This window comes from Temnothorax americanus, unplaced genomic scaffold (assembly GCF_048541705.1).
Source record: "Temnothorax americanus isolate GAGA-0224 unplaced genomic scaffold, ASM4854170v1 Scaffold2, whole genome shotgun sequence".
NCBI lineage: Eukaryota > Metazoa > Arthropoda > Insecta > Hymenoptera > Formicidae > Temnothorax > Temnothorax americanus.
In genome coordinates this window covers 2,611,079-2,632,189 of record NW_027509338.1, presented here as the reverse complement: position 1 = coordinate 2,632,189, position 21,111 = coordinate 2,611,079, and the positions used below count along the sequence as shown (strand labels likewise).

At 40.7% G+C, this 21,111-nt stretch overlaps 1 protein-coding gene across 3 annotated transcripts in view; it reads left to right on the top strand.

Moving 5' to 3' along the window:
* The window catches only part of Lov (BTB/POZ domain-containing jim lovell protein), an 85,530-nt gene that overhangs the window by 48,931 nt on the left and 15,488 nt on the right, over nt 1–21,111 (top strand). The window contains exon 1 of one of the 3 annotated variants that reach the window (XM_077405092.1): nt 12,077–13,371. The exons of 1 other annotated variant lie outside the window; for it this stretch is intronic. The gene's annotated coding sequence lies outside the window, so the exon portion shown is untranslated. Of the gene's footprint in view, nt 1–12,076; nt 13,372–15,459; nt 16,596–21,111 lie in introns of those variants that run through there. One more of the 3 variants, XM_077405091.1, reaches the window with a different exon arrangement.

Genomic DNA, 21,111 nt, shown 5'->3' with positions numbered 1-21,111 from the left:
GTATAGGTAACATAATTTCGTACGCAGGGTCTGGCGATATGATACTGCTCGTTCAGTGTTCAAAATTGTAAGAACTTTCAATGAATAAAATCAGATGCATAAATTCTTCGGTGTTGGCGATGTTCGATATAATGAAATATTACCCGTGCCTAAGTAACCGTGTAATCAAGACATTCGCGCTTTTCTGTTTTTTTTCCCCCTGAGAGACATGATTAAGAGATCGCGATATGCTAGTTGCAGACTTCACTGCGAGAGTCCTCCGTAAACTGGACACCCGCCAAGACACACGCTGCGTTGGATAGATCGAAACGAGGGCCGAAAATCAGGAAGCTCAAGAACCCATTAATCCTGCTGATATAATTCAGCCAGATTACATTGCTAATGTAATTTTTAAGACATAAAACGTAGAAGGCGATCCTCTCCGCTGTACGGTTGTCATTAAAATTAACATTGCGAGTTTTTGAATTTCTTACATACATATATATTCACTTTTATTTCTCTTACTGAGATTTCCTCCAACTTTTGTAGCATAAATTTTATTATCCGATTTGTGGTATCCCTGAATAGAGACAACGACTAGCAATAAGATGTAAACACGCACACATACACACGACGCCGCCTATTGTACGCGCCGTGTGCGCGTCATGTTTCGGGACTCGCCAGTACAGAAGGAACAGTCTTCGGAGCTGGTCACTTGTAACTCATGCGAAAATAAAAGCGTATCCTACACAAATGTCCCGAGTGTTGTTATTTCACACGATTTAAATAGAAAATTAAGAAAAATTGATAACGATGAAGTTTCCGAATAATTTGTTCAATATCTTAATTAACGTATGGAAAAGAATACCAATTTTCGAGGAAGGCGCTGCAGATGAAAAGTCTCTGTCCTCACAAAAATCCTTCGCAGCGTGCCGTCAAGAACGGTCGCAAAATTTATGGCGGCCCCGCACCGTGCCGGAACTTCGCGCGAGCATAACGCGCCTCGGAATGTTCTCCGTGTAAACCTCAACGGATGCCGCGATCCGATCTCGTTTCGCTTCTTCTTCTGCTTTTTCTCACACCCCGATATCCGTGTTCTCCTCCATCCCTCCCCCGTCTCTGAGTCTTCGTCGCGTCGTCCGGGCACCGACACGCTTTCCGAGTTGCTATACCGCATCACGCGACCGCCACCGTTCACCCTCTCCTTACCCTTGTCCCCAATCGTGAATTCTGTCGCGGCATCCGTAAAAGTATCATAAAACTGCGGAGCTCGTAAGTGCCGGTCGGTCAAATCAACGGCCGGTCACCATCGATTCTCGATCGTTCTTTCGTGTGGGAGATAAATAGCGCGCGTGTCTCTCATGTCGCGACAAGATGATTTGTTCGACGGTTCGTTGTCAAAAGTTCGACGTTTTAAATTAACGAGACGTTTGAGTCGCCGGACCTACTTAAAGGATTATCTCCGTCCGATAGCTGAGTGTAAAATTGCGTTAGGACAACCGAGTTACAGGGACGGGATGTCGCAAGTGATTTTGACGTTACGAGGATTTCTTCTTTCTCTTCGTCAACTATCGGAATGCCATTTTTCTAATTGCATAAAATTTCGATTTTGATAAAGCGATAATCGCGAGTACTCCAACTGCTAACTACGAAATTTTAATGGACAAATTTTTTGGCGAAAAGAAAATTCAATTTAATATTCTTCAAAGAATCCAAATTTTAAATAAAAATTAACAGAGATATTGGAATTTTTGTTTACAATAAAAAATACATATTTTCCCAGCTTACTTATTTATTGTTTATAATAAAAAATAATTTACTGTTTATATATTTGATTTGTTACCCAGCGATAAGTCAATACAACAGTATTCTTTCATATAGGCGTTAATATATTTTATTCTATATTGAAAACGGATATAATTTTATTTAGAAGATGATTTGCATAAACTTTGCGTACGAATAAAACAACTTTTCATCCGAGCACAACGACGCGAACACTTGTACGGGAAAATTACAATCCGAGCGATCCACTCTTTCCGGTCCGATCTCTTTTCTCATGCCTCGGACGCTGAGCATCGATCGGGATTTACTGGACCGTCGCGCATTGTCTGCTTTCACAGTGTTCTTAGGATACGCGGTCTTTGAAGCGTGCATCGCGGCATTGTCACTCTGAAAGAGATTGGCCTACATATATTGTACGTCAACGTCGAAGTCCACACGCTTCCTTCTCCAAGGACTTACATACTTCTGCAAAAAGCCGGCTCTCGCACGTCTTCACATAAAGTATTAAGTCTTCCTGCGATTAATACGTTCGGTGTCTGTCAACATTTAACGATCGCGCGATTCGATAATTATCAAATTATCCTAGAATAAACGTTGAAATTATTTGAAATAACGTGTAACATTAAAGGCCGGTTGTTCAATCAAATGTCTATCTTTGTTTAATTTGAAGGAAAAACAAAAACACATATGATTTAACTATTAGTTAGTTTACCAACATATTGAAACAACCGGCCCCAAATAATATAAAATACATATATATATCAATTTATTTAGATTGCAGCTTAATATTGTAAACTATTCTGAAAACGTTTGCTCCCCCCCTCTCTCTCTCTCTCTCTCTCTCTCTCTCTCTGCGCGTCTCCTAAACCTTATCGACATAAAATTATCAAATTAGACCCCTACGAGAAACGCGCGAAATCCAATTTGCCACCATGTCGGTCTTCTCGCTAAATAAAACTGGTACTCTAATTCTCGCGTCGACTATCCGGTTGATACGATCGCACGCGTGAGGAGATCGTCTCGTTGGAGAACACACATTCGGCCCGTCACGCCGTTCGATCGCGGACTCGCGTCGACTTCGTTCAAAAGACCAGGCGCAATCGAAGTCGAGTCTACACGGCTCGGCTCGCATACCCGATCGGATTATCGATAAGTATTTAAGCGCGGTGGAACGACAGCCGGCGCGGGGCCGGAGGCCAGAGTGAGAATTAACGAAAAACGTGACTCGGCGTTGACGCGATGCGCCATGGCGCTGCCCCCCGCGACGATTCTGGGTAATTAATTCACAATAGGGCGCTGGGCGGCTTTTGCCTCCTCTCTCCCTCTTTCTCCTTCCCCCCTCTCTCTCTTCTCTTTCTCATATGGCATACCTAATGTACGAATCTTCTTCACCCTCTTGATGATATCGATCGCGGGTACGGTTTAGTTAGCCGTTCTTCTCTCGGCGTACGTACGCGCGCGGCCGCTCTCCGCGAAGATTGAGTATCGAGGATCGATTTCGTACGCGAGTGTTCGCCCTCGGGTTCTCCCCCCGCGCCGGGGTACACCAGGCACGCCGATAAACAGCGGATTTAAACGTTATCTAAACGATTATAACACGCACTACCACACGCCACTGCTCGCAATCGGAGGTGAGAGCGAATTTTCGCTGGCATCATATTGCTTGATGATAATCTTTGACAGGTGGATTAGAGATGCCAGGGAGAAATTCAGGTAAAATTTAAAGATTTTATCATTCACGAATATATAATCAGTGGTATGGTTGTCCGAAGAAGGCTTAATTACGCGGCGAAAATTTATTCGACGTTGTTCCAAAATTGTTTTCCAGCAGTCTCCACGACTACCATCTATCTCGATTAATTTAAATGCAAGTGACGTTTATAATGTAAGAATGTAATTATGAAACATTGCTTTGCGTTGAATTTTTAATTTAATACAAAAAATTAATTTTGTATGTGAAACGAAAGTTTCTATTTACGCGCTGGTTTTTGTAATTAAATACATTCTATTTCAGCAAACCTATTTATTTTATATCGTGGTCACGTCACGACGAATATTTAATTTGAAAATTTAATAAAAGGCAACGGATAAATTTCTTACATACTTAATTACTTCTATCTTAGAAGTTTTTGTATAATCAAATGCATCCAGTTTAATATAGTTGATTGATGGTAGGGTAGTCATCACTCCGATGCCTGACTTTTCAATAACGCCTTGATGGTCACTGGTGAACGACGTTATAGAATTCTTTTGAAACACTTGTAAAAGAATAAATGCCATTTAATATAAACTTTTGAGTGCCATAATTAGGTAGATAACGTAAAGTGTAAAATGCATAATTCAACACACTACCTATTTATTCTTATTTAGTCATATTATACTTTCATTATCATAGGCTTATAATTATAAAATTATATAATCTTTTCATTATAATAATCATATTATAATAAAAATTCTAGTGTGGCCTACATGATAAGGCATACAAAACTCACTGCAGACAACGTGTTAAGTGAACCTATGCACATGTCCCGTTAATTGCGGAACATTACTGATATATATAATTGTGAATTCCTGATTTTTCACGCTACGGTATGAGACACATCTGCGAGGTCACGAGAAGCACGTGGCACCTCGATAACAATGCTCGCTTATTGCAGAATGGTCTCCACGTACGACACGTACTAGAATCTCAGTTTTCATTCGCTGTATACGCATATATGCGCTCCGAATGTCTGTACTTAATTATTACAACACAGAGAGAAAGAATTTTGCTGTAGCGGCAAAACGGCATCGCCGCTGCTGCATATTCAATGTGAAAGCGAAAAACTTCGCTACTGTAATCAATAATAAAAAAAATATCACGTTACAATAAAATCTATATTTTTTGTTGGCAAAATAGATAATCGAATAAGTTTGCTTATAGAAACAAGAATTTGCTAAAGCGATATAGTCTAGTCCTTGGCAAATATATTTTGCTGTTGCTGTCTAACATTGCTTTAAATAAATAAATTTTATATTATATAAGAAAAAATTTTATCATATATAAGGTAAAATTGCATGTTCTGGAAACTCTTGTCGACAAGTAAGATCAGCGTTCTTGATAAGTCTTTTAACTGTATAACGATAATTATAACGACTGAGAAAATTAAGACAATGTAAAATATGCTATACGTCATTTTCTTTTTCGTAAATGAATCTATCTATCTACGTTTGCATGTTAAGATCTAACAAGGAATGTAAATTTTGTCACGCAAAAACATAGAATAGTATAAGAAAAGCAAAGCCGGCCGCTTGATAGAAAATTCGGGCGCGCGAATAAATTCTTGAGGTCTCCCCTTCTCAATGACTTAAGCTGGACATAATTAGTCCACTTGTGAACGATAAAACGAAAAGCACGTAAAGAATATATCTTATGCACGGAATGTTATTGCACAAGCAACGCTCGCGATCACGCTTTTACAAATTTATATTTTTAGCGTTGATTCAAGAATTTTTGTGTGTGCGTGTCTGTATTCTACATTGATTCGATACGCTCGAAGGTGAACAAGAATTCTGCCGTGAAAGTCGTGATTTCTCACAGTACCGAAGCAAAAAAACCTAACTGTGTATCAATAAATCTAACCTCCCCTCGATGCTTTTGTATCATTTTGTATTTGATGAAGTGCAACTAATTAGCGATCAAGTCGATTTCAAGAAAAGAATTAACGGAATTCAATCACTGCACAGCGACGTCTGTGAGCAAGTGACTTTCGAGGAAATGCGTGCGCTAGATCGCTAAGTTCGTTGCTCACATCTCAATGTCGATCGATATTTTTCACTGGAGCAGCCGATAATTTGCGTTCACCATCGTCGATCGGCCATAGTTGCTTGATAATGGTGGCACCAGTAACGTCCTTCCGCGAAACCATCAGTAACAAATAGCGAGCAAGCCGTTCGAAAGCATTCTCCGCGGACCATGATGCACGCGACAAACGTGTAACCGCAAGGGAAGGAAGGCTCGCGGAGAGAGAGAAAAAAGTTTCGGGGGGAACAGACGAGGAAAGAGGGAACGAACGAGCGGAAATCAAGCGACGGAAAAAAAAAGAGAGAAAGACCGAGTCGGGGAGGAGGGGGAGCGAAGTGCAGCGGAGAGAATCGAGAGAGGAAAAGAGGAAGAAGAAGAATTGTCGGAGGTGGAGAAGGGGGAGGGGGAAGAGAAGGAGGAGGAGAAGGAGGAGGAGGAGATGGTGGAGAACGAGGAGCGTGGCGGGCGGAGGTACCGGGCGTCGCGGCGTTGTCCTCACACGTACCGGCGCTTTCTTAATCATCATCTGTCTATCTCTCGGCATTAGTAGAGAAGAAAGAGGGAAACCACGCGGCGAGCGGCGAGCGGCGGCGGAATGGTGGGGTCGGGAGGGTACCGAGGAAGAAGCGAGCTAGGACGGTGGAAAAAGAAGGAGCTGGCCCGAGGAGAAAGAAAGAAAGAGAGGGAGAGGGCCCCCCCCGAAAGAGTCGCAGGCGAGCGAGAGGAAAAGAGCGCGAAAAAGAGACAAAGAGGAAGGAATAGATGGGAGGGAGCGAGCAAGAGAGTGAGAGCGCGTGGACAGAGAGGAAAAGGGACAGAACGCTTCTTACTCCGCCCAGCATCCAAGATGGCGTTGGCAGCGGCTCCCCTCGTCATTAAAATCAATAATTAAAAAATACATCCGTGGGCACCTTCGCTTTTCTAGCGTCTCGTGACGCGCGCTCGCCGCCACCCGCCTCCGCGAGTACGCGCGTACGCGCGCGCGCCGCCGCGCACGTGTGTCGGCGCGGAGGGCGCGACGCGCAGAATGAGAACCTCTGGCGGGCTGTTTCCTCCTCGCGACTCCTCTCGCGAGTGAGGAAAACGAAACGAGAGTGGGGTGCCGCCGCGCGCGGAGAACGTGTTGAGGGCAAGCGGGGGCGACCGGGTAACCGGGGGGGCCATGGGGGAGGGGTGTGCTAGTGGTACCAGGCTCTGGCACCGGCGAAACCCTTAAACAGGGACACAAGGACGGGCGGATGGCTACGGGAAGTAGGTACTTTTCTACGACCACCTTGTACCCCCGACGTCGTCGTCTCACGCGTGCATCCCCCGCCCAACTCCCCCGATCTTTTCCCGTCCCCCCTCCGTCCTACCTGCGCGGCATTCGAAACTTACCGGCGAACTGGATTTTCGGAGTCTTTTAATTACCGCGATTATTATCGCGCTATGGAATACTAATTAATTCCGGTTGGGTCGAGCGTGAGAGGCAACGAGCGCGAACGGACACGAGCCGAAGTTTCCCGCCGCTCGCGAAAAATTCTACGAGACCGGCTTTTCCATCCTGCCCGTAGTTCCTCGAGAGTGCGCGATGGGGTTCTTGAGAAAGAACTCAAAGAACCGTGGAACGTTCTCGGCGTGGTCATGATGACTGGAAGAAAAAGCGGAATTTTTGATGAAACTTGAATGAAAACAGTTTTTTAGTTACAATTAATTAGTTTTTAATTGATTTTCCCAATTGAACTAAAAAATTAGTAGAATATTTAAAAGCGGCGAAGTTCAATGGAGATCAAGTATGAAATAAATGTTTTAAATATATTTCCTTTTTTGCAATGATATTAAAGAATGATGAACTATAAGAATACATGATATGATATTAAACTAATTTTCAGTTTTTAGAATTGAATGTGAAATTTTATCTATATTAATTGATTTCTAATTCACAATTTAAAAGTGTATTCATATGTATAATTGTTAAAGTTTACCACATGTAACTGACACATGTTTCATATATTCTTTCATAAATTTTCACCGAAAGTTTGTCAAAAGAATTGACATACATCTTCAACGGTTTTATTTACGGCTGGACAGTTATTGTCCTACGACAAATAATAGTTCTAACAATCACTTTAACAAACTTTTCACATGTTAGACCGTTACAAAAATAATAATTAATAGGTTTATTATTTCGTGAATAATTTCTTGCGGATGATTTAAGAAAGCATAAGAATCAAGAATAAAACTGGATGCAAATCGCTAATATCTGTTCCTTGTTCCTTATATTTTTCATTGTGCGGGGACCTTTAGAGTCAACATGTGATTAACATATGGATTCTTTATATGTTTTATCATCTTATACTTACATTTATTTACTTTTACACTCTTTTCCCAGAAAAGCTTGTTTGTTTAGTAAGTCCATTAAAAAAGAACCTATGATATGTGCACAATACACACACACACATACACACACACACACACACACACACACACACACACACACACACACACACATATATATATATATATATATATATATATGTAAAATGTTACGAAAAATATCCAATAAAGCACGAGATCTATTCAAAAAATTCCTGAATTTTGTCTTTATAATTTTTAGGGATTTACTTACAATTTATTCAGTCCTATCTTCGAAATATGTTCCCTCTCGATTGATACATTCTCAACGCCATTATTACTTCTAGACAGGCCGATTTCGTGGAACGTGAAAGACCCAGGACTACTTCCAGAAGTTGCAATTTTGAGAGATATGCCGGATGTGCGAGCTCCACCACTTGGCATGGGACTATCGCAATTTTTGGAAGCAGTTCTGGGTCCAGGTACACATTTTCGCGCGAGATTGCGTCCAGGGGTAAATCCGTCTGAAAATTTTCCTTGATATTTTCAAGTATTGAATCGTTTGGCCTTTCAACGAACTTTTTGAACAGACCTTGTGTACTTTTCTCAAATTACATCAATCCTAATGTTGTAACAAAAATCACATCTTTTAATTAGGCTACATAACATATGTGTTTAGAATTAGGTGATGTATCTAATTCTAAACATATGTTTAAGAATTCCAAACATATGTTCAAGAATTCTAAACATATGTTCAAAAATTCTAAACATATATGTTTAAGAATTCTAAACATATGTTTAAGAATTATAAACATATGTTTGGGAAACCTAAGTTAACCTAATCTAAAAATTAGCTTGTTTTATTATGCTTCTTCATTTTTCATAATAACATAATAAAAAATTGTTTTTGCTTATAAGCAGAGACGATATGCTCGATGTCGGCGAAAAATCACGCCAGTCGGCAAAATTTCCTTACATTGCGTTTCGCATCTCAGTTAAAAAGCGCTTTCGCGTCATTATGAACCATCCGGTAAAAGAGAATTTGTTAACAATACGAATCCCGCCTTTGCAATTGTTTGTACAATAAGCGGCTTATGCGCGGACTCCGGAAGATATTACTGTGTGCGTGTATTTATAATAATTCTCGCTAATTTTCATCAACTCTTAATGTTCTTACCGGTATTACGTCCGCGCTGAAAAACATCCGTGCATTGAGATCGTTACGAAGAAATATCGTTCCGGCGACTTTCTCCCGTGCAAAATGCAGTGACGTCATGTATTGTGAGCATTAAAAAGCAGAGTGATAATATACAATCGGTTTTAGGGACAGTTAAAGGAAGTGCCACTCGCATGCAGCCACGTAGAATACACTCGTGGGATTTTATTCAGTTGCGTTAACAACGCGAGCGTAATCTATCGAAATAATCGCCCTTTGTGATGTATCGTGATATAACTCCGACATTTACTTATTAATCAATATTCTTATTTTAATGTACCTTTGCTATATTGACTATTAATATACCAATGAGCTAGCGATAACGCTATAAATTGTGCCTTGAAATAGTTTATATTTCTGGCAAACTTTTCCTATATAAGTCTAAAGAATAGTTTTAGTAATTTTTTTACAACAAGACAATTACAACAAGAAATGTGCGTTTTTTATTTTAATAGTGAGTTTTGATGGAACGAAATTTTTATCTGTGCGTTCAATAAATCGCTAATTAGTAATTAAATTGCTATCGCAAACTTTTCGAGATTATTTATTTAAGGGGAAGTTTGTAAGGTAGTTCTTTTGGATTCGAAATGTGTCAGGATATAATTATATACAGTTCTCTGAAGTATATGTGTATGCATTTAACAAAATAATGATCGGGGTGCATCGGCGTGCATAAATCACGCGAAAAGCGTCATTCGAATCTTTCTGGATGACCAGTGAGACAACGACTGTCCATCCTTGCCGCGGATTCGCACTTGTCGCGCTACAGCCCACCTGATGTCTCGAGGGAGAGGGAGCTATCCTCTTTGTCTTCGACTCAATCGAGTCTGTCGTCAAAATATATGTTCGTTCCGTTATTATTCTCGGTAATGAGTCCCTTCTATCCGTTTCTGTATTTTGACTATACTATAATGTCATTTAAGAGTTCACAAGTACAAATAATTAACAGAATAAGAAAATAGTCAAGGAAAAAATTATTCGTTAGGCATTTCTATTGTTGGAAGAACATAAATACAACATAAATACGCGTACGCAATACAATCCTGCTGAATGTAAACTTCACACATCGTTTGTATCTGCAAATATCGTGATTTACTTAATTACTTAAATAACAAATGTTTAACTGCAATTCGGAGAGTATAATATATTCATAAGAAAGACTGCAATAAGAATCTGCATTCTATATGCGATCGAAAGTATCGGCATTCCCCTACGAGGTCTCCCAACATGCTGAAAGACATTTTTTCTTCCGAACCGATGGACTTCTTGGACTTATACGATTATCAGCATGCAAGAGAGGGACCCCATGGATATATTGGAACAATCCTTTCTCGATTACCTGCTCACATATCTGAAACCCTTTTCCACTCCGTTGAGCAACTGACAGTGAGGGCAATCTTATATACCGTATTATACACACACGGTATCATAACATAATATTCATATTTACGACCTAATTCGATGTGGCAAAATTCAATTCCTAAACTAAACTTGTAACGGACGCTGATATAGCTGATGATCGGAATGGAAATTTTCCTGCTAATGCCACAGCGAACGAAATTTTATTAGCTTTTGATTCGTTCCAGTGCAACAGTGGTCGGAAGAGGAATCGGCATACCTATCCGTTCTTTTACCTTTGTGTTACCATTTAAATGTAGCAATAATCAAGCGATATGAATCGAACCAGTTAGGATTAAAAATATTTTCCAGTGGAGAGGATATAAATTGCTGTAAAAAAAAAATTATTTTATCTTAATAGATAACGGGGTTCGCCAAGAATATACCTCTTTTTTTCTTTTATTTTTATCTTCTTTCTTTATTGAAAATCAACTTTTACGACGAAACTTACAATCGTGATCTTAATCCTCCGATATTTTTTGCTTCGTGTGCATCAAACCGTTGATTTTGACCATATGCATGTGTCAAAACATAAAAAAAACCAAGGATACGCACGCACACACACACACACACACACACACACACACACACACACACACACACACACACACACACACACACACACACACACACACACACACACACACACACAGAGAGAAACATACGTGCGCGCGTATACATATGTATATAACACGAATAACCGAATGCAAACGTCCCTAAGATTCGTCTTAGCTTCTCGCCCGCTAAGCAACATCCACTGTAAGACGAACTTAGTCCGAAAGTTTACCGTAGTCGTTTGCGGCGGTATACGTTATCTGTCATGCGACCTTGGAGCAGCAGCTTAACGAGAGACTGATTATAGCCAGTAGTAACTTAAGGGCCTCCTATAACGGTCTCCCGCTGCCAACTATAGCTTCTCGAGACACGAGGAGCATGATTCGAACACAAGCCGCGTGACACAGGTGTCCGTCTGAAAAGTACGCGCGCCGAGCCTCCCTCGAAGATTTCACCATATGAAGTAAGAAAGAATCAGCCGAGCGAGGCCTAAACCGTGAACGAGGGTTGCATGCTGTCACGTATCGTGGAAAATTCCATAACGGATACCTGCCAGTGCATAGCTAATTGTTATGTGCGACCGTAAAAGCGGGAGGAAAACTATTTTCTTACAACAAAGGAAGAGAGTAGGACTAAAGGGATTGAACGAAAGAGGAAAGAGAGAGAAAGAGGAAGGTGGAGAGGTGATGAAAGAAGATATAGGAAAAATAAAGGAAGAGAAAGACATAACAGAGAGAGGAAAACGGTAAAGAGAAAGGAAGACGGAGAAACACGCACGCATATTTTCGCACACTGCACTCAACCGGTTGTTCCCGCGCTGGAAAAACGCATAGTAGCAGGTACATTGGACAAACCGGAGAGATAGAGAGAGAGAGAGAGAGAGAGAGAGAGAGAGAGGGAGAGGAGGGAGAGAGAGAGCCAGCGAGCGAAGGAGGGTCCGATGGGCTGGTACCCATCCGACTGGAGGTGGCACAAGGAGGTGGGACTCTTCGTCTCGTTCTCCTCTTTCAGTGGAGCAGTCACAACTCGGCCGCTTTGAGAGTCGGTCTGTCCGGTCACTGTTCGCACACTTTCCCGCCGCGTGTATCCAACGTATGCGCACACGACCGCTCGCACACACATACACACACGCGTCACGGCTGCCACCTGCGGAATAACGCGCGCAGAATTCGGGGTGCACGCGTTCTCCATATCGCGAGCTGTGTGACAGGATACGCTTCTGTAAGTGAATTGTTGGCACACGTGCGAGAGGGTGCGCGACCATTATAGAGGAAAGGCCATATACGCGTGGACGACGATGACGTTGATAGAGACGCATCTTCGCGCGACTGTCCCGTAGACGAAACTTCAACCGAGATGTCGGCTGGCAATAATTGAGGCGCGTGAGCGCGTATGTGTGTTTCTTCGTGGTAATTGTGTCACGTGCGCGTGTGTGTTTGCTCCTGATGATTTATTCCGATTGTAACTCTGCCACCAAGAACTCTGCGAAAATATCTGGAACAAAGTAAAAAGTAACAATTTCGTAGAAACGGCTTTGTAAGAGCGGGCCAGTATACACATTCGCCGAAAAGAGTCAACCTCCATTTTGAAAACTCACCTCAGCATTATCTATATTAGTGATTCTTATCGTTATCAGTCTTCGAAATTATTCCTTTGAATCGGTTCTTCGTCATAAAACTATGAAAAACTACGAAAGACTGTTATAATTTTAACTGTGGGTGAGCAATGGAAGGCCCGTAATATTAAAAAAAAAAAAGAAAACGTTTCTAACGAATAAAATTAAAAATATAAAAAATCGATACAAAAACTTTAAAAATGTAAAATCGAATATAATAAAAACAATTTTTATAGTCATTATTTTAATAGTCGTCAAAATAAACTGTAAAAATGTTTATCTCAATCTTTCTATTAATTTTACAAATGAAATGGAATAGGAGGGACTGTTTTGTTTAAAATTTATGAAAATCGAATAAAAATTTTATAAATTTATAAAAATAATTACGCTACTGTCGACACATATAAACATTTTGCGGAATTTATTCCGAAGCTGATATCAATACGAACCTGGGTTCACCAACAGCATTGAATGGCTCGACCTTGTTGTCGATCTCCTCGTCATACTTTCCATTATTTCTTGGCGTTTTAGCAGCCTCGCCATCAGCCTCATCTTCAATCAGTTCGGCGATGCCAAGTGTTCATTAAACACGAAATCTGTATAAACTCTTATAACCTACACTGAAGAGACTCGGTGAAAGAAAAAGATTGACGGCACTGTCAGCAACACGACCGGTCCAGAAGTGGGATTTTTAGAACTCTCTCTCAGGTATCTTTTTGCATGATGATTTTCAATTTGTTATTCTGATTATTATAACTCGGGATCTTTTCGCATATGCACATTTTGCAAATTGTTTAAAGATATTTTAAGTATAGCTATGAAATTATTCAATATCGGCAAAATCAATGAGTGACAAAACGAGGTAGTTTTCTGTATTTGCCTGATTATTATTATTTAGCGTTTTCTACAGAATATCTGATAATTACTGTGTCATTTCTCGTGGACAGGTAGACCAGGTTAAACTGAATAAAAAAAGTCCTTTGCCATTTTGCAAATTTCTCAATAATTAATAAACAAATTAATTAATAAATCACAATCGTCACTGTGACGCTGCCATGGTAAAGAACCTCGATAAAAAACTTTTTAAGATCTTTTTCAGTTTAACTCGCTTTACCTGCCAGAAGATGTGGCACCGTAATTACCAGACACCCTGTAAAAGTATCGGCATATTTAATAGGTAAATTTTTACTGTGTGTTACAATAGGGGATGTTCGATAAAATCCCACGTTAAATTATAAAAATATATCTGGGATAATATTATTTCTTGAATGTTAAACGATAACTGATTTATTTCTGTTCTATTATTACAAAACGCAGTCCGAAGAATCTGCTATTAATTAAATCGATATTTTCGTGACTATGCTGCGATCCATTTGGTGTTACAAATGCTTCGAAGTGTAGTAAATTTTTCTACATTTCGAATAAGACTAATTCGTAAAATTATGTGACTGTGACTGCTCCCGGTGATTAACGCTATGAATGCTTCGTAGCGTTCGATTGAATTAAGACGAAGAAATCTACACTTCGAAGTATTTATAACACCAAATGGACTACAGCATAATCACGAAAATAGTAATTCAATTAACAGCAGATTAGATTCTTGGGACTGCATTAATAGAACATAAATCAATCAATCATCGTTTAACATATCAAAGGATAAAACGTATCCCGATGGAATTTCAAAGAGTTAAATCGAGAAAATATATATAAGTATACATACAATTGGAGGGGAAAAAACCACAGTGGTGTAAGTCAAATTTTTAAAAATATTTTACAATCTGTACAATAATATATAAATTGCATCTATGCAATATATAAATACAATATATAAATTGCAAAATATTTTTAAAAATTTAACTTACATCACTGTGGTTTTTACCCCTCCAATTTTTTATGACGTAAATGTGAGGTGTAATTTATGTACTATTTATATTTAATAATACACTGTACGTAAAAAAAATTTATTTTCTATAAATATCTGAGAACCGCGTAACATACTGATGCTATTCTTATGTGAATTAATTTGAATTAACTAACAATTTGAGCCTCAGTGATAAAACCGTATCGAGTACTCAAGCTTAACTTTCATATGGAGAAGTAAAAGCCATAGTGTATAGTAAGTCATCTTACACCACTATGGCTTTTACCCTCCATATGTTTAATGTCTTGACATATAAGAATTAAAGATTCAGAATTATATTTAATTATTTGAAGTAGAAAAAAGTATATCGTCATAATAAAATATGTTTACAAATTATTTATATCATTAATTCGGTTCTAACGTAAATTTTTTTTATTAAGCGGTATCCACAATTAATGTAGGGAATCTAAGCCGATTTTTAGTACTTTTTGAATTAAAAAAAAAACCTGAATTTGAGAAAGTTATAGCTTGCTAAAGTTTCTTTGATGACGGCAATTTCAAAAGATTTCGCAGCGACACTATAATGTCACAGCACATTTTCGTGTACTATATTTTCTTTAATTTTGAAGATATTGCCAAAATTCAAAAAATTTACAAAGAAAGTATGCCATGATCTATCAGAATATACTGTTAGGTAAAAGTCGGTTAAAACCGAATTGTGTATGGATATCAACTACCGCATTTGAATTGATCATTTTGAATAGCTAATAAGCCGCGGAAAGAGTTAATCTTTTTTCGAAGAACGAGAAATTTTAAGCAATTCTTTTTAACGAGCAAGGACAGATGCCTTTGATGATTTTGGAAATCATGAAATTAAAATTATAAATGAATCTATTTAAGCTATTTATAAATATATGTGTTTAATTATAGGGCTATTTGCGAATGAATCCATTTAATTATAAATGCGTTTACATGTATGTATATCAGAGATCAATGCAAAAGTATCAAAAATATTGAAAAGTTATCATAGTTACCAAAGGTTTTTTTATATTTTATTTGTATGGATTTATATTGATTATTTAACGCATATATCGCTCATTCGCTACAACAACGAATTGTCATTTTTTAGTTGTTTGCAAAAAAATAGTGAGAGTCCAATACAGTGAATGAAGAGCTAATATATTGCTAGATACTATTATTTCTCTACCATATTTACAAATAATATCACGGAATTTCAATGACTCAAAAAATTCAAGCTTTTCTTCTGGAAAACTTTTTTTCTTTGAGTTATGTCATTGTTGCAGTAAATGAGCGATATCTTCAAACTTCTAAATAAACCTAACTTTCTTGCAAAAATTAGACGTTTATACTAACTGAAAGAACCTCCACACATCGCATATCAATTCACGAATATCGGTTGAAGAGCTCGTTTGGAAAAAAAAAAAAAAACATTACTCGGAGTATAGTATGAACTTTTCACCAAGATTGTAACGATCTCAATGGATATCAGGTACCGCAAGGAAAACCAATAGGACTGCTTATAGCATGAAGAATACATATTTTGCATTGGACGCGGTTTTTCCTAAAGTCGAAAGCAAGGAAAGGGTAGTTCGTGGTTCGCGAGCGGGACAAATGTTGGGGGTGAAGATAAAGAGGGCGAGAGAGAGAGCGCAAACAAGTTCGAGTTGTACTCGCGAGGATGGGAACAGTACATAGAGGAGGGGATGACTCCGGTGGAGAAACCGAGACGGGAAGAGTGGGGAAAGGAAGGAGAGTGATTCGCACATGAGTGAGAGAGCGAAAAAGGGAGAAATAGAGCGAGAGGGAAGGCGGGTTAACCGGCGAACCGGCGTGTGCGAGCGAGCGAGCAACCCCGCGAAGAAAGAGGCGCGCGCTAACTTGGACGAAGAAGCCGAGCGAGGAGGGGACGGATGGGGGGAAATATGTATGGAGGCTTAAGAGAGGGGCGGGAATCTTAGGAGGGGCGCCTAACGTCACCGTCACGGCGCATTCACTCACCGGCCGTCGCCGACGCCGCTCTGTGTGTCGCACACGCAACCCGCACGACACGGTCAGTTCTCTCTCGACCACCCCCTCGCGCGCTGCGGCGCGCACCCACGCGCTTCCTCCTGCCGTTCTCCTGCGTGACTCTCTCTTTCTCTCTCTCGGCCGCGAGGATACGCGTTAACTCTCGCACGCTGCATCCACAATCCTTCTTCCCCCCCCCCCCCCCCCCGGTGTATTCTCCGCGCGCCTTGAAGTGAATTTTCCGTCCCCCCCTCGCTCGGTGGTGTCTCGCAGCGACTTTGTGAAACTCGGAAGCCCAGTGTTTACCCGCGTATTTACTCGGCGGTACGCGCACTACACGCTGCGGAAGTTAACGCGGGGGGGATCTCTCGCTCGCCGAAAGTGCTCGCAATCTGCATTTGCCAATTGTTTTGGTGTGGTGTCTCAAAAACGTGTCGCGCACGTGTGTGCGCACCGAAATACTTTTGGGAAAGCAACCCACGTGAGACGCCGACGCCGGTCGGTGGTTAGGTCCGTACTCTTTTGTGATCTCTTCGCTATACGGTGGGTGACAATAGTGAGGAATCAGCTGATCGTTTAAAGGCGCAGTGCTCTCCGTAGGCTTTTTGTATCTTTTTCCCCTTTGCGCCTCGTTCTTTCCGTAATGTTTAGAATTCCTTTTAAGAATTGAAACAGAGTGTCTTTGCTTACCGGTTGTGTGCGTGAGATATGTGACAGTGTGATATTAGTGGAATGGACTTTTGCAAGTTCAAATTTTACTATCTTTCCGTATGCCACGAAGATCATAATATAGATCGAAATTTCTATCAGATAAAGAATTTTGTCTATTATTACATATTTTCTTGTTACACGTATACTCGTCTCTATTACATCGTGATATGTTTCTTCCGCAACTTTTTCTTGATATTCTCTTTAATTAATTCCTAAACGGAGAACGTGTCGGAGCAAATGAGGAAAATTTCTGTTTTCCTCGTTTTTGCTCATTCATTATTCTTCCCTTTTCTTCGTTTCACTTTTTGCTCTAACGTGTGGTCACACGATAGAGACGGTCTCTCCGCGCAAAAGTGTTCTGGCCACACACATGGTCTTCCCGCGCAAAATTTCCCGCGTCGTCGGAGTAATCATCGGCAGTCGACGGGTCTGCAGGCCGGTGGTCCCTCCCCGGCATCTTGCAAGAATGCACGAGACTGTCGAGACTTCGAAGATGACCTTCGAAGGTATTGTTCGGTGTGCAGTGTGCCGACAAGATCCATCCATCGTATATGATGTTCCTGCGCGCTCCGCATTGTTTGTGACGCGAGTGTCCACTGAAACGTAGATTGCACCGACTGTGCATTGTCTTTCCGTATGTGTTTTTTTTTCCGGCTTTGAAATTACGTTCTCTCTGATGCGCGACGAACAAAATCGGCGCACGTGTGAGCTCGACGATTTCGCTGAGGCCTCACGAATGTGTCGATGTTGCTGGTGCCTCGGAAGGACGAGGCTTTTCGCATTTTTCTATGCCCCCTCATTGGCTTGAACGATTCTAATTTGGAGTCGAACGGGTTGTATCAACGAAGGAGGAATTGTGTCCTACACGCCGAGAGGAATCGGAACTCATGAGATCCAATGGAGATTTGTTAAGAGTTCGATCGGATCAGTCATGCGAGACCGGTGCTAACCCTCAACTTACCAGCATCCATTGTTTGAATTTGTGTGATGATCGCATCCGAGCTTCGTTGCATACCTGGTATTTATGATTGCGAGCCATGAGTCAATTTTAAATGGACGTTTAAGATGCTATCGGCAAATTGTTAAGTAAGTCCACATAAATTTCCGGGCGTAACGCGTATGCGAGCTCTGACAAAAAAAAGACTATGAAATTGTTTTCCTTTTTATTCAATAATAGTTGAATGGACTTTTACTTATATTATACATTTTTGTGCGTATAATACATTTTGCTTATAATACATTCTTATAAATATACATTTGCACATTTTGTTGCTTCTCGGAAAATGCATGACAGAAACGTAAATAGTTAACATTATATTCTTACGCTTTATGTTCTTGTCAACTCAACGAAATTACAATCTGCGATACATTGAAAAATATTTTTCGGCGGTTATATGGACAAAGACACATTTTGACTATATAGAAAACGTAAAGAAAATGTACCCAGTACATTTGAAACAAAAGAATTCCGAGGGAAAACTTTCAAAATACGAACGAGAAGTACGAGAAAAATCCTTACAAGTAGATATCATAAATTCTCTCTAAACTCCAGTAATGATAGTTTCCCCAACGTAGACTCGTTACTTTCTCTCTCTCTCTCTCTCTCTCTCTCTTCGTGTTTTCCCAAGTCTCTACAGTTGGATAATGATTCGCTCAGGAACGATAGAGTAATATGAGGTGCAGCAACTAGTTTTCTCACATATGTATCTCTTGGCTAGCGAAGTTATACGACTTGAGGGTGGGAATCCGATCTTCTCGACTGGCTGCGGGATCATCGTATATTTCTATTACGAAAATTTCGAATTTCCGTACGTGCCATTTGGTCATAATTCTTGTTGTTCGCGAGACTCGCCGGCATCGACGTTAATTCCGGCTCTTTTCCGTATAAATCGTCGCCTCGTTTGACGAGAAGTTTTCGGATGTGTTATGCACCGCTATGACTAATAGTTTGCCCGCGTGCAACGCACGACGCGGCGCCGCCTCCTCGAGACGCGGATGCGGAAATGAAAAAGGAGAATAAAGCGCGGGGAAACAGCGGATGGCGCGGGAGAGTAACTGGTTGACGTAAATCCGCGCTCTTTTTTCGAACACGTGCGAGTTTGACAACAAACTTGCGGGAAGTTTTCGACTGTGCCCAGTGGCGTATCCCGAGCCGGCGGTCCCCCCGAGCTCCATGTGAATCGCGAGCCTCGCAGAGAGAAAAAAGTAATTTTTCCTCTCGCGCGAGAGGCAATTCTCGTCAAAGCGATCGAAACGACGGGTTTTTGAGCGCCAATTTTACGCTCGCCCGTTGTGAGAAGACACCGAAGGAGGTTGAAAAGCCAGCTCGATTACTTAACCGCGACATTAAGATCATTCATTTGCACTCCGTTGTTGTTTATCATATCAGTTTGTTATACACTATGTCCGTCTCTTCTACGAGACTGGGACTGTTTACGATCGCAAGGGTGCCGTCAGCTTGGCAATTAATTATCCGATGGCTGATAGAGATTTTATATTAATTGCTCGTTTAATGTGCCGATATAGTAACGGCGACAGTAGATGATTGACAACGCAGAGTGTAAGTGAAACTTCTCTACTCCGTTCGATACCGCGATTCTATTTTCCGAGATTTTCTAAAGTCGCGCGTTGCTGCCGGGATATTCGTTTCACGTAGAAGCTCTTTCGAACGCAAATTGAGCGGGAGAATTCTCCTATTTCACATGCGGCGTGCTCGCGTTTTCTTCGCACCCCTCCTCCTCCGCCCCTCGCGTGATTTTATATTATTTTTATCGTTATTGTATTATCGCTAGCGTAATTGTGACCGAAATGGTTTATCGAGCGCGTATCTGCAGGTGGGTTTTTAACCGGATGCAATTTATAATCGAAGCTGTCACATATGTGCGAATGACGTGACGTTGAAGAGGTGTACGCTCGTTCCAGGTCACGTCGTGCGCCTACGCACGTGTGCCGCCTTTTGCATTAATTACGTTTTAATTATAAAATAAATACGTACGAACGCTACATCATTCGTTTCAATTCGCGTCGCGTACAGACAACTAGAGAAACGTATAGAAACTCAAGGGTCATCCATTCCGTTAGAATTGCGTGCATGCTTACCCGTATGTTAAATAGTGTATTTTATTGACGTAGAGGGCGAGAGAGAGAGAGAGAGAGAGAGAGAGAGAGAGAGAGAAAGAGAGAGAGAGAGAGAGAGAGAGAGAGAGAGAGAGAAAGAGAGAGAGAGAGAGAGGAAGAGAGAGAAAGGAATCAGTGCAGGGACTAATTAAAAATGAATTTGCAATTTTGTTAAGTACGGTTCACATTATAGGCACCTCATCGACCTAATTTAAAGTCGTACATTTATATAAAAGCGTTACGAATAAAGGGAATAAAACGAAAACCTCACTCGTATCTGTGTAACGTGCCTCCTCGACAAGTTTACGAATCGCTGCAATTTAACGGATGATTGATAGAGACGGCGGGTTACTCTCGCGGATAGTGTCTTCTAGCAACTCTCCAAGAATTGGACGGATATATTGTCAGTCAGCGATCAGACACAACGCACAAATATACTTGATTAATCATCCGAGAAAATCTTTCGGAGTTTATTCATTGTCATTCTCACTCGTTTGGAAAAGCGTAGGTAGGTGGTTGGTTTCGATACGATTGCCATCAGGCATAACTTTTTAACTCTGCATAAGTATGCTGCACAGATACCTTGGCGGGTTTTACACATGGAAAACTTCTCTCGTAACACTTTGAATTTTGGGCGGCGCTACAGAAAGCGTGAAAATTAACCGTGACCGCCACTCATCTCCCCTCTCCGGTTATCCCCCTTTTTACCAGGCGCGAAATTATTCATAGCC